At 40.7% G+C, this 12,258-nt stretch overlaps 1 long non-coding RNA gene across 2 annotated transcripts; it reads left to right on the forward strand.

Annotated features, from left to right (window-relative positions):
• The first annotated feature begins 5,291 nt into the window (after positions 1 to 5,291).
• LOC149131326 (uncharacterized) lies at positions 5,292 to 11,990 on the forward strand. 2 transcript variants are annotated; one of them, XR_016238057.1, is made up of 2 exons: positions 5,292 to 6,032; positions 11,814 to 11,990. It is a non-coding gene; the product is annotated as an uncharacterized LOC149131326 (long non-coding RNA). The 2 variants fall into 2 exon arrangements; XR_016238058.1 differs by having other exon boundaries at positions 5,292 to 6,004.
• Positions 11,991 to 12,258: the final 268 nt, after the last annotated feature.

Below are 12,258 nucleotides of genomic sequence, written 5' to 3' on the forward strand. Positions count from 1 at the left end.
ACAAATTTCTATACAATGTATTTTGCTTTTTTCTTCCAATATATAAGGAACAATTTCATTCCTGGGCAACACCGGGTGCCTCTGCTAGTATATATATATATATATACATACATACATACATACACACACACACACACACACACAGATAGATAGATAGATAGATAGATAGATAGATAGATAGATAGATAGATAGATAGATAGGTTTCTTTATTAGCCACACAGGGCTCAACACAGAGGGGACAAAATACAAATGTAGAGTTTTTCTTTTCGAGGGGGTCGAAAACAAAGCAGAAAAAAAAAACAAAAGTGGGGACAACGATGAAAAAAAAACATCGCAAAACGTTTGGGGTATTTACAAAAAATACGAAATAATACAAAAAATTCCCAATAAATGGGGTGGTTATCCGTGGAAAGAAAAACCTACGAAAAGACCACGGTAACCTCGGTCTTTAGCGTCACAGTTTGTTAAATAAAATTTCTTTTATTTAAGCAAGAAACGTGAGTAACTCTCTGTTTACAAAATTTTAAAACGTTTTATAGAATCATGGTCAAGGTGGCTTCGTCATTTATACGTGCCATTCTTGCTACATGTATCCATCTTTTTGCGAAACATTTGCTAGACAACACTTGCCTCTCTACTCTCACCTTCCTTTTCAAGTGATACTTGAAAAAGTTGATGAGAGATTGACCAGAGAGGAAAGTATTTGTCTCTAATCCTTTCAGACGCGTCCACCAGATGCATTCTTTGGCCATAGCCACAAGTACGATAAATACAGCTCTTCCTTCCCGTTTAAAGAAAGGAGGCGTGACGATATTGACGATAGACTCGGTTGATAAACCGACTCGTCCCACACGCGACAGCAGTCGTTCGACATAAGCCCACAGCTCCGAAATGGTTGGACACTGCACGAGTGCGTGCAGAACGGTTTCATCGCTCTGACCGCATCTCGGGCAGGTCGGCCCCGCATTTCGCGAGCCGTGTCTATAGAGCTTATCCCGAACGGGTAGCGCCTCTCGGTAACACTGCCAGGCCAGGGATCTCTGGAAGTTGTCCATAGGTCCCGGCCCGAAAGTCGTCCTGAACAGGCGGGTCAGGTATTCCTCGTCGACGCCCAGGTTCGCCCCGAGATCGTCGTCGTACCTGCCCTCCACTAATCCCCTATAGAATGACTTCGTTGTGATGCAGCCGCTCAAGGTCGACCCGGGACGGCAAAGTTGTTGCAGAGCAACGCGACACTCACGGTGCCATTCGCCATTCCTCGGCCTCTTTTTGATCCACGACTGCAGCTCGGTCATGGAGACGAGCTGCGGGAAAGCGCGTCGCACAAACGGCGACCACACCTGCTCACCGTCGTCTACGTAGAGCCGGAGATGTCGCAGTCTCAGCGCATGTCTGCGCATCATCAACCACGGCATGCCCAGCCCTCCTTTCAGCGGGTGTTGGCAACAAACGGATCGCCTCACCATCGGAACGCTTCCTTTCCACAAAAAGCGGAAGAGGATGCGCTCCATTTCGGTGATGGCGCGATCGGGACAAGGCACGACGGTCAGGCGGTATTCGATGACGGACGCGATGTACGCGTTCGCCACCTCCGCCCGACCTTTTAGGGACAGCTTCCTCTCGGACCATTGCCGGCAGAGAGTGGCCACCCTACTCGTTATCTCGTCCCAGTTCTTCTCCGTTTGCAGGTCCGGACCGAACCAGACTCCGAGCAACTTGACCGGACCGTCCGTCCAGCGTCCCACTACTGAGGCGCTGCCGGACGGTATGGGCTTGCTTCTCCAGGTGCCGAGCAGCAAACCCACCGACTTATCCCGGTTGATTTTCGCTCCCGTCACCGCTTCGTAGTCTTTCAGCGTCTCGCCGACAAGCTTGATGTGCTCGTGGCTAGACGCTATGACGGTGACGTCGTCCGCATATGCCGACACGCTCGTCCCGCACCCCAGTTCTCGCGGGATGCCCCTCAGCGTCGCCAGCTTCCGCAGTAGTGGCTCGAGAGTCAATACGTACAGGAGCGGCGACAGGGGGCATCCTTGACGAACCGAACGTGCAATGTCGAAGGGTCCCGATAGACGTCCATTGACGCGAACAACCGAACGGATGCCTGTGTACAAGGCAGCCATCCAGCCGCGGAAAACGGGACCGAAGCCGGCCACTTCGAGGACGGCCTCCAAGTATCGATGGTCTACCCTATCGAAAGCTTTGGATTGATCCAAATTGATCAGGGCCCCACCCATGCCAGGTTCCTTAACTACCCTCTCTATGATGTAGCGCATCAGATGGAGGTTGTCATGGATGCTCCGACCCGGCACGGCGCACGTCTGCTCCGTGCCGACCAGTTTCTCGATGACAAGCGCCACTCCTCCCGAACAGTCGGGAAAAATGCCGCTGAAACGCCTCGCACATCTTGCTCGGCTCGAGCAATTCGCGCCCCTGTTCGTCTACCAGAGACCGGATGGTGGCTCTGTTACCCCGCTGCGCCTCCGCCACCCGGGCCTCTCGTGCGGCTCCAACACCTTCATTCCTCAGAGCACGCATCCTTGCCCTGACAGCACACCCTTCGTGTTTAGCATTGAAGTGTTGGTCGAGGGCCAACCTCGCCGCTAAAACGTCGGATGCGATGCCACTTCGCAATGCCTCTTCTAACTTTATCACTAGCTCCCCCTCTACTCTGTTCCTCTCTACAGCTAGTGCCCTGCTATACCTTATTGCTTCCGCCCTTACTGCTCTCTTGAGGGCAAACCACCATTTGTTGTTGACGATGGCTCCCGTCAAAGCCCTCTTTACTAACGTGCTAATCCGGTCTCTGAAAACCTGTCTCGACGGGAAAGACGCGTTTAGTTTCCAGTAACCGGGACCCTGCCTATGTGCCTTATCTAAGTCTAGCGTACACGTCACAAGTTTGTGATCCGTGTAGCTGACTATGTGGAACTGTGGACATCCTAAACTATCTCTATCTCTTGTCCTACACACTATCCTATCTAGATACGATCTCGACGACCCAATGCGGTTGCTCCAAGTCCACGTTGGCACATTTGGGTGGTCGAGTCGGTACCTGTCAGACAACTGGAAGCGTCTGAGCAGGTCTATGAGGCCTTTGCATCCTCTTCTAGTTTTGTCACTCCCCACGTAGTCTAGATGCGTGTCCAAGGTAGCATTCCAATCCCCCACTAAAAGTAAGGGACGAGACGTTCCCAGGAATACTTCTAGACGTCGAAAGAAGTCTGACCGACCTGTTAAAGGAGGCACATAAACTGCCAGCAACCGAAAAGCGCCTCCATCGCTGCCGTCCACATCTAGGACAACCAGTCTACCCTCCGGGTCCGTAAATATCGTCTTTACTTGGAGATCCAGACTCTTGCGAAAAAGAACCGCCGTGCCACTACCGCCCATCCTCGGCAGACAGGGAGAAAAATAAATGTTAAACTGTCCGCCAAACATGGACTTTAGGGCCCGCGGTTCATGGAGTCTGGTCTCACTAATGGCTATGATATCCAAATTGTGTGACTTGATGTCATTTAAGAGGTACCCTTGTTTCCAAGGGGACCCTAAGCCACGCACATTCACACAACCAATCTTCACCACGATTCTATTTATACGTGTGCTTTAAAGCACAAAACAAAAGAACAGAAAGTTACTTACCGTTCGAAAGTTTTGTTTCCTCCTTGGATTTTTCACCAAGGAGGCTATTGTACAATTTCTTGCACAAATATTTCTGGAATCCTCCTACCGAGTTGGGGTAGAGGGATTTTATTGTGTTGTGTAATGCTGGTGTTACATGATAAATTTTAATATGTTTTGGCGGTGTTGTGCGTGGGTGGTTGTTTGTTTTGATGTCGTTATTTGTGATGTTTGTTTTAGAGTTGATGTAATTCATCAACTCTGTGTTTGTAGTGTCTATTGCTGTTAGCATTGTTTTTGGTGTGTTAGCATTGGTGTTTATCGTGTAGGCGTTGGGAGTGTTTTCGGGAGATGTGAATCTCCCTGCTTTGTTGTTGTTCGTTTTTCTTTTTTTGCTCCTCTTCCTCCTTCCTTTTTGGGCAATTTTCCATTCCTCAGTACTTGATTCGTCTTCAGATGAAAACTCTGAGGAATCGGAAGGAGGTAGAGGCATGTTGTATGCTTCTGTGTTTGCTTGTGTAAGTGGTTGTATTGTTGTTTTTGTTGTTGTTGGTTATTGAATTTTTGGTTGTGGTGTAAGTGATGTGGGGGAAGGGGTATCAGTTTTTGTATTGTCTTTTCTTTTTTCGTCTTCTTTGTTTGTTAATTTTGTAGTTTTTGTTGTATTTTCTTTCGTTGATGTTGTTGATGTTGCTTTTATTGTTTTTTGTGTGGATGGCGGTGTGGGCAGCAAGGCTTTTTTTGTGTGTTTAGTTAGTTCTTGTTGTTGTTGTTGTTGTTGTGTTTTTCGGGCAGTCGGACACTCCTTTTTAAGGTGTGCCTCGCTGTCGCATAAGTAACAGCGAGGCCGCCTGCCCTCTACTACTATATGCAACTTTTGGTTTGTTGCCAAACGGATGTATGGTGGGATTTTTTTGATTTCTTGTTCGTTTGTGTGGAACAAGATTTGTATGCTTTTTCCGGTCCAATTGCTCTCTCCAACGTTTATTTTCAGTATGTTAATGTTGTCCATATCAATACATATGGCCGATATCAACCATAGTGTGTCGATTGTTGGAGGTGCGTGCTTTATTGTTACCTTTGTTACCTTTTGGCCAAGGTAACTGGGTAACATTGTTATTTCAGGTGTGTGAAGAGTTAGCGTTGAATACGTCTTCGCCAACTCTTCATTTCGAAAAATCACCTGAACTTGTGCAAACCTATAATACGTGATATAGGATTTTTTGTCCCAAATAGATCTCAAGCATCTTTCGATCTTGTCTATACTGGCTTGTTCCGGCCTTTTACTTCTTGTGTTTATTATTTTATAAATTATTGTTTTCCTATTTGCTTCGTCTAATATGTGTTGTGGTACGTTTAAGCGTATTTCACCGCTTTCTTTGGTGATTAATTTTCTCATCTCTATTATTTCTTTTGTTGTGTAGGACACAACAGTTTCACTTTGCTTCAAAGTTTTTGTTTGTGTTATTGTTGTTATTGTTGTTGCTGGTGCTGGTACTGGTATTGGTAGTAGATGTGGTATTTGTTTCAGTGGTGTTGTGGCTTTTTCCTTCCTCTCTTTCGCTTGCTGCTGGTGAAGGGAGCAAAGGTTGAGTTGAAATGTTGCTGCTGCTGCTGTTGTTGTTGTTGTCGTTGTTGTTGGTGGTGGTGGTGGTAATGATGTCGTCACCAGAATTGGTGCTGACGTCACATTCTTTGGAAATATTGTCTATGTTCTGTTTTGTAACCTTGGTTACAGTTTTGTTTTTGTTGTTGTTGGTGGTGGTGGTGGCGGTGTTAACACTTGAATTTGTGTGTGTAAATTCTTTTTTCTTCTTCTCCATTCTCTCGTTTAACTGTGAGGAAGGAAGACTAGGAAATTCTTTTTCGAACGAAACACTGCAAAATGCAGCGTTCGTGTCACAAAGATTTTCATGGCTACAAGACGCCATCGTCTCAAAAAAAAAAATGGCTAGAAAGCCGAAATTGGTTTTTATATCCTGGAAATGTGCCACACAGGGCAGATTTCCGTCGCAAAAAACTTGCACCAGAGAGTCTACAAGTTGTTATACAACTTTGTATATAAAATAAACTTTACAAACAAACTTTTTAAAACATGAAAAAGGCAAAACTTACAGAGCCGACACGTCTACCGTCCGTCCATAGAGATAGATAGATAGATAGATAGATAGATAGACAGACAGACAGGCAGGCAGGCAGACAGACAGACAGACAGATAGATAGATAGATAAATAGATAGATACTCCTTTCTCTTTTACTTGTTTCAGTCATTGGACAGTGGCGATGCTGGGGCACCATGGGTGACAACCTCACAGGAATATGATCAGACCAATGGAACTCAAAGACAGAATGAAATATATCACACCCGGAACCAACCCCTGAGTATGATCTATGGTTTATTTTGGACTTGGTACCTATATATATATATATACACATACATACATACATACACACACACACACACACACAAGATATATATATTTATATAATGTTTTCTTGATGAGACCACAGATGAAACAAAATACATTTTGCCAAAGTTGAACAGATACAAGTGCATGTGTATATATGTTTATCGTTCCATTTCTCTATGTGTTTCTCTCTCTCTCTCTTTCTGTGTATGTGAATGTATGTATATGTATGTGAATGTATGTATATGTATATATATACACACATATACACACATGTGTGTGTGCACAGACATACATGTATACACATTTACATAAAATTTCATGATATCTTCAAAATATTGAATACTAGACTATACATACCTACATGCATTACAACATAACTTATTCCATATGTACGTACACACAGACACACGCACACAAATAGACACATGCACACACACACACACACACCATAACCTATATTTTGAACTGTTATTTATGACCAACATTAATTGTCGAAAGTCAAACATAAATTTTCTGTCAGTTATAATCTACAGTACTTTTAGTTGTCATATCCTAATTTATGTACATGTATGCACACACACACACACACACACACACATACAGATGCATACATGCAGGCTTACAGATACTGTAATTCAGTAAGTTTATTTGTAAGGAGATTTAGCTGCTATTTCTAGCTGGTTGAATGACTGCATAGAGGCTCCCCTGTTGAGGCAAATATTTATGTCATGCATATACATGTAAGTATGTATATGTATGTATATAAGTGTGCATATATGCAAATATGTGAGTATACATACATGTATGTGTGTAAGTATGTCTGCTGGTGTGTATATATGTGTGTGAGTATGTAGGTCAAAATCTTTGGAAATGGATAGAAATGACCATGCTTTAGATGGTTCATAGTGGAGGAAAGGAGGAAAGCAGTGCATGATGGGAGGAGGGAATATGAGCAAATCATATCAGGTATGAAAGCTCAAGTGAGATGTTCATGAGGGTCTGTATGTGAGTTTACCCAAGTGTGATGGCACACAAGACAATTGTGTGGGCATGTCTACAAGGTAGTATCAAAAAGTTCCTGGACTAGTTTTGTAGCATGCTAACAGATAGCAGCACGCAGTCGCATGCCCAGTGAGGGATAGCAGTGACCTTCGTGAGAAAGTGTGCTGAGTGACGTTGCTGGGTTTACTTTGCAAGTTGTGAAATTTGTGATCATGTTTAGGCCTGTAGTCTGTGATTTTGTCATGGATAGGAAGTTGGAACAGAAAGCCAACGTGAAATTTTGAATTAAACTTGGGAAGTCTGCTACAAAGACATTGAGCATACTTCGGCAAGCTTATGGCGATGAGGCAATGGGTCATACACAATGGCTGGTATGCAATGCTTCGAGTGGCTCAAGCACTTCAAAAGTGGAAGAACATCCCTAGAAGACAATGAGCAGTCTGGAAGACCTACCACAAGTGTCACCCTTGGAAATGTGGTATTGGGAATCAAGAATTTGTCCCTTGGGACCAGACTGTCAATTGAGAATTCTACTGCAATCCTTTGAAGCATTTGAGGGAGGATATTTGGTGAAAGCGACCAGATCTGTGGAGCATAATGAATTGGATTCTTAACAATGACAATACACCCTGTCACCAAGCTCTCCTCACCAAAAACAACATGGTATTACTTCCACACCTGCTCTATTTGCCAGATTTAGTGCCTGTGGACTTCCATTTCTTCCCCCAAGATGAAAATGTAGCTCAAAGTTGCCATTTTTGATAGCACCTTGTAGACATGCCCACAAGTGTTAAATTTCATATTGGCCTGTGTGCCAACACACTCAGGTAAATTCACATACAGATCCTTATGAACATCTCACTTGAGCTTTCATACCTGATATGATTTTGCTCAAATTCCCTCCTCCCATCATGCACCGCTTTCTTCCATTATGAACAATCTAAAACACAATCATTTCTATCCATTTCTAAATATTTTGGCAGCTCATTGTATATGTATATATGTATATATGTATATATATCTATGTGCATGTGTGATTACAATGATACAATGACAATGATGACAACATTTGTACTTGTGCAATGGTCAAATGGCAAGAGACTACTTTATGTAGGTCACATTATCAGGACAGTGCCTTTGCATCCACTTCTTTAGGGGCTGGATGGATGGATAGAAACTGGGTTCACAGATGACAAAGACAAAGGAGAAGCAATGATGTTGAGGACTGGATGGTGGTGGTGGTGGTGGTGGTGTTTGGGTCCTGGTTAAAGGAACAAGTGCAGCATAAGACTACATTGTATGGTAAGGCATGGTGGTCTGGTCTGGTCTGGTCTGAGCCCACCTCACTCAACTCAGCCGCTAAGATGGAAATATGTATTCATGTACATATACATATGCGTGTATGTATATATATGCATGTATGTATGTGTATTGTGAATGCACATCTATGTACATATATATGCATTATATGTGTATGAATGTACAAGTGTATGTATGTATATGTGTATATATATATATATATATATGTATATATATATATATATATATATATATAAAATATAAAATATATATAAAATATAAAATATATATAAAATATAAAATATAAAATATAAATATAAAATATAAAATATATAAAATATAAGTAGTTCTTTGACTGCTATTTCTAAATTTTCAGTATGTTGGAGAAGCAACTCAATGCTAATCCCTGTATATTTATGATTATATATATATATATATATATATATATATATATACATACACACACACACCTATGTATGTGTGTGTATATATATTATATAATATAATATATATTTATATATATTATATAATATATATATAAATAATATGTACATAGACACAGGTGTGGCTGTGTGATAAGAAGTTTGCTTCCCAGCCACATGGTTCCAGGTTCACTCCCACCATGTGACACCTTGGGCAAATGTTTTCAACTATAGCCTTGGGATGACCAAAGCCCTGTGAGCAGATTTGGTAGACGGTAGCTGAAAGAAGCCCATCGTGTGTGTGTGTGTATGTGTGTGTGTGTGTGCGTGTGTTTGTGTTTGCCTCCAAGCCCCACTTGAGAACCAGTGTTTGTGTGTTTATGTCCCTTTAAGTAGGGCAGGTCAGCAAAAGAGACCAATAGGATAACTACCAGGCTTAAAAAAAGCAAAATAAGTCCAGAGGTCAATTCATTTGACTAAAGACTCTTAAAGGTGGTGCCCCAGCATGGCCACAGTCTAATGACTGAAACCAAGTAAAATACATGTATATGTGGATGTGTATGTATATCTATTTAAGTATGATGCATATGTGTATGCTTATATGTATATGTATGCCTTATTCTTTTAAGCACACTGGGTCATATATACATATATATACACATGTACACATAAGATGCTGGCTGTCCACTCATGATCAAGGAAAACTATCTATGACCATTAAGAATGTTGTGGACAGTCAAATTAATATATATATATATAGTGATGCAGATAAACACAATTAGGCTTGATACACATATATATATATATATATATTCTTTTACTTGTGTCAGTTATTTGACTGCGACCATGTTGGAGCACTGCCATTAGTTGAGCAAATCGACCCCAGGCCTTATCCTTTGTAAGCCTAGTACTTATTCTATCATTCCCTTTTGCCGAACTGCTAAGTCACAGGGACGTAAACACACCAACATCAGTTGTCAAGTGATGGTGGGGGACAAACACAGACACACAAACATATATATATATATATATATACAACAAGCTTCTTTCAGTTTCCATCTACTAAATCCATTCACAAGGCTTTGGTCGGCCTGAGGCTATAGTAGAAGACACCTGCCCATGCAGTGGGACTGAACCTGGAACCATGTGGTTGGTAAGCAAGCTACTTACCACATACCCACTCCTGCATATATATTTAGCCTTTATATATATATATATATATATATATATATATATATATACAAAAGCTAAATTCAGAAGATAAACACATATGTACATGCATATAGATATTTTTATATATAAGTGCCAATACACGAAATTCTCAGCCTTTCAGTCACTCTGTTGCTTCTGCTAAATATTAATAAAAACATGAAAGATACTTATATTTTGAGTTCTATTTTTCCTGTTTTACATCACCATACATATATATATTGAGAAATAAATCGACTTTTACATGAGGCATAAAAAAAAAATACAGAAAACTAAGGGGAGATGCATATACACATGTATACATATACACATGCATTCACACATATACACACACTTCTACAAGCTAACATTTCTAATACCAATTATCTGTTGTCAGTCTCTTTGACACATCAAAAATCAACTGATAAATTCACCATTTTGGCCAAATTCTATCATTGCTTTTCTCGTTGTTGTTGTAGTTGCTAATGTTTCCCACTCATAAGATACTGTTGTGGCAAATAAATGAAATCATTATTATTACTGTTATTGCTGTTGTTGTTATTATTATTATTATTATTATTATTATTATTATTAAGGTGGTGAGCTGGCAGAACCATTAGCATGCCAGGCAAAATGCTCAGTGACATTTCATCTGTCTTTATGCTCTGAGTTCAAATGCCACTGGGGTCGACTGTCTTTCATCCCTTCAGGGTCGATAAATCAAGTACCAGTTGCATACTGGGGTCAATCTAAACAACTGGCCCCCCTCCCCCCAAAATTTCAGGCATTGTGTCTATAGTAGAAAGGATTATTATTATTATTATAATTATTATTATTATTATTATTAAGGTGGCGAGCAAGCAGAATTGTTAGCATGCCAGTGGTATTTTATCTGTCTTCATGTTCTGAGTACAAATGCTGCTGGGGTCAACTTTGCCTTTCATTTTTTTCAGGGTCAATAAAATAAGTACCAGTTGAGTACTGAGGTTGATGTAATCGACTATACCTCTCCCCCCAAATTTCAGGCCTTGTGCCTTTAGTAGAAAGGATTATTATTATTATTATTATTATTATTATTAAGGCAATGAGCTGGCAGAATTGTTAGCAGCATCTCATCCATCTTTATATTCTGAGTTCAAGTTCTGTTGAGATCAACTTTACCTTTCATCTTTTCGGGGTCAATAAAATATGTACCAGCTGAGCACTGGAGTCAATTTAATCAACTAAGTAAGCCCCTCTCCCAAACTTACTGGCTTTTTGTCAACCCTTTTGGGATCGATAAAATAAGTACCAGTTGATCATTGTGGTCATTGTAATCGACTTAACCCCCTCCCTCGAACTTGCTGGCCTTGTGCCAAAACTTGAAACCATTATCATGAGGGGCAATGAGCTGGTAGAATCGATCCCATATCGAACAAATGTCTTAACAGTATTTCTTCTGGTTCTTTTCATTCTGATTTCAAATGCCGCCACAGTCAACTTTGACTTTCATCCTTCCAAGGGGTCGATAAAATAAATAAGTCCCATAGGAGTCAACGTAATTAACTTACTTTTTCTCTGAAATTACTGGCCTTGTGCCAAAATTTGAAATTACTAATATTATTATTATTGATACACCCCTTTCATCAGATGTTCCTGAGGCAAATAAAAGAAATTATTTTTATTGTTATTGATGTTGTTGTTAAGAAATTATCGTTATCATCATCATCACCACACCTCCACCATCATCATCATCACTACTACTACTGGTGCTGTTGTTGTTGTTGTTGTTACTATTATTGTGGTTTGTATGCATTTGAAAAATGTTCGGTTCTGCTTCTAATTCTTTTATTTTCATTTTATTTCTTTATTTCTTTTGGTGGGAGATAGGATATTCCAACAAAGAACAATAACCAAAAGCTATAAACATATGGAGTCTTTCAGATAGCAGACCAGTTCTCTCAGCAGGAAATTAATTAGGTGCTGACCAACACTGAATTTAAAAATATGAAATAAATATATAGAAATGATATATAAATTAACAAAAAAAAAAAAACAACAAAACAACATTGTCAGCTTTTTATCTCAAAGCTCTTCTTACACAATATGAATATGTTTGGTGGAGGCAAGGAGACGGTGGGTGGGTGGCTGACTTTTATGGTTGGGACTGGAACTTGGCAGCAGGTTGTGAAAGAAGTCTGCTGTTATAGTGCTAGACTCAAAGTTGAAAACCATTTATACGTTTATATATTATTTCATATATATAGAAACACATATACACACACACACACACACACACACACACACATCATCATCGTCATCGTTATCATTTAAT

Source organism: Octopus bimaculoides, chromosome 23 (assembly GCF_046866305.1).
Source record: "Octopus bimaculoides isolate indiv1 chromosome 23, ASM4686630v1, whole genome shotgun sequence".
Classification (NCBI taxonomy): domain Eukaryota; kingdom Metazoa; phylum Mollusca; class Cephalopoda; order Octopoda; family Octopodidae; genus Octopus; species Octopus bimaculoides.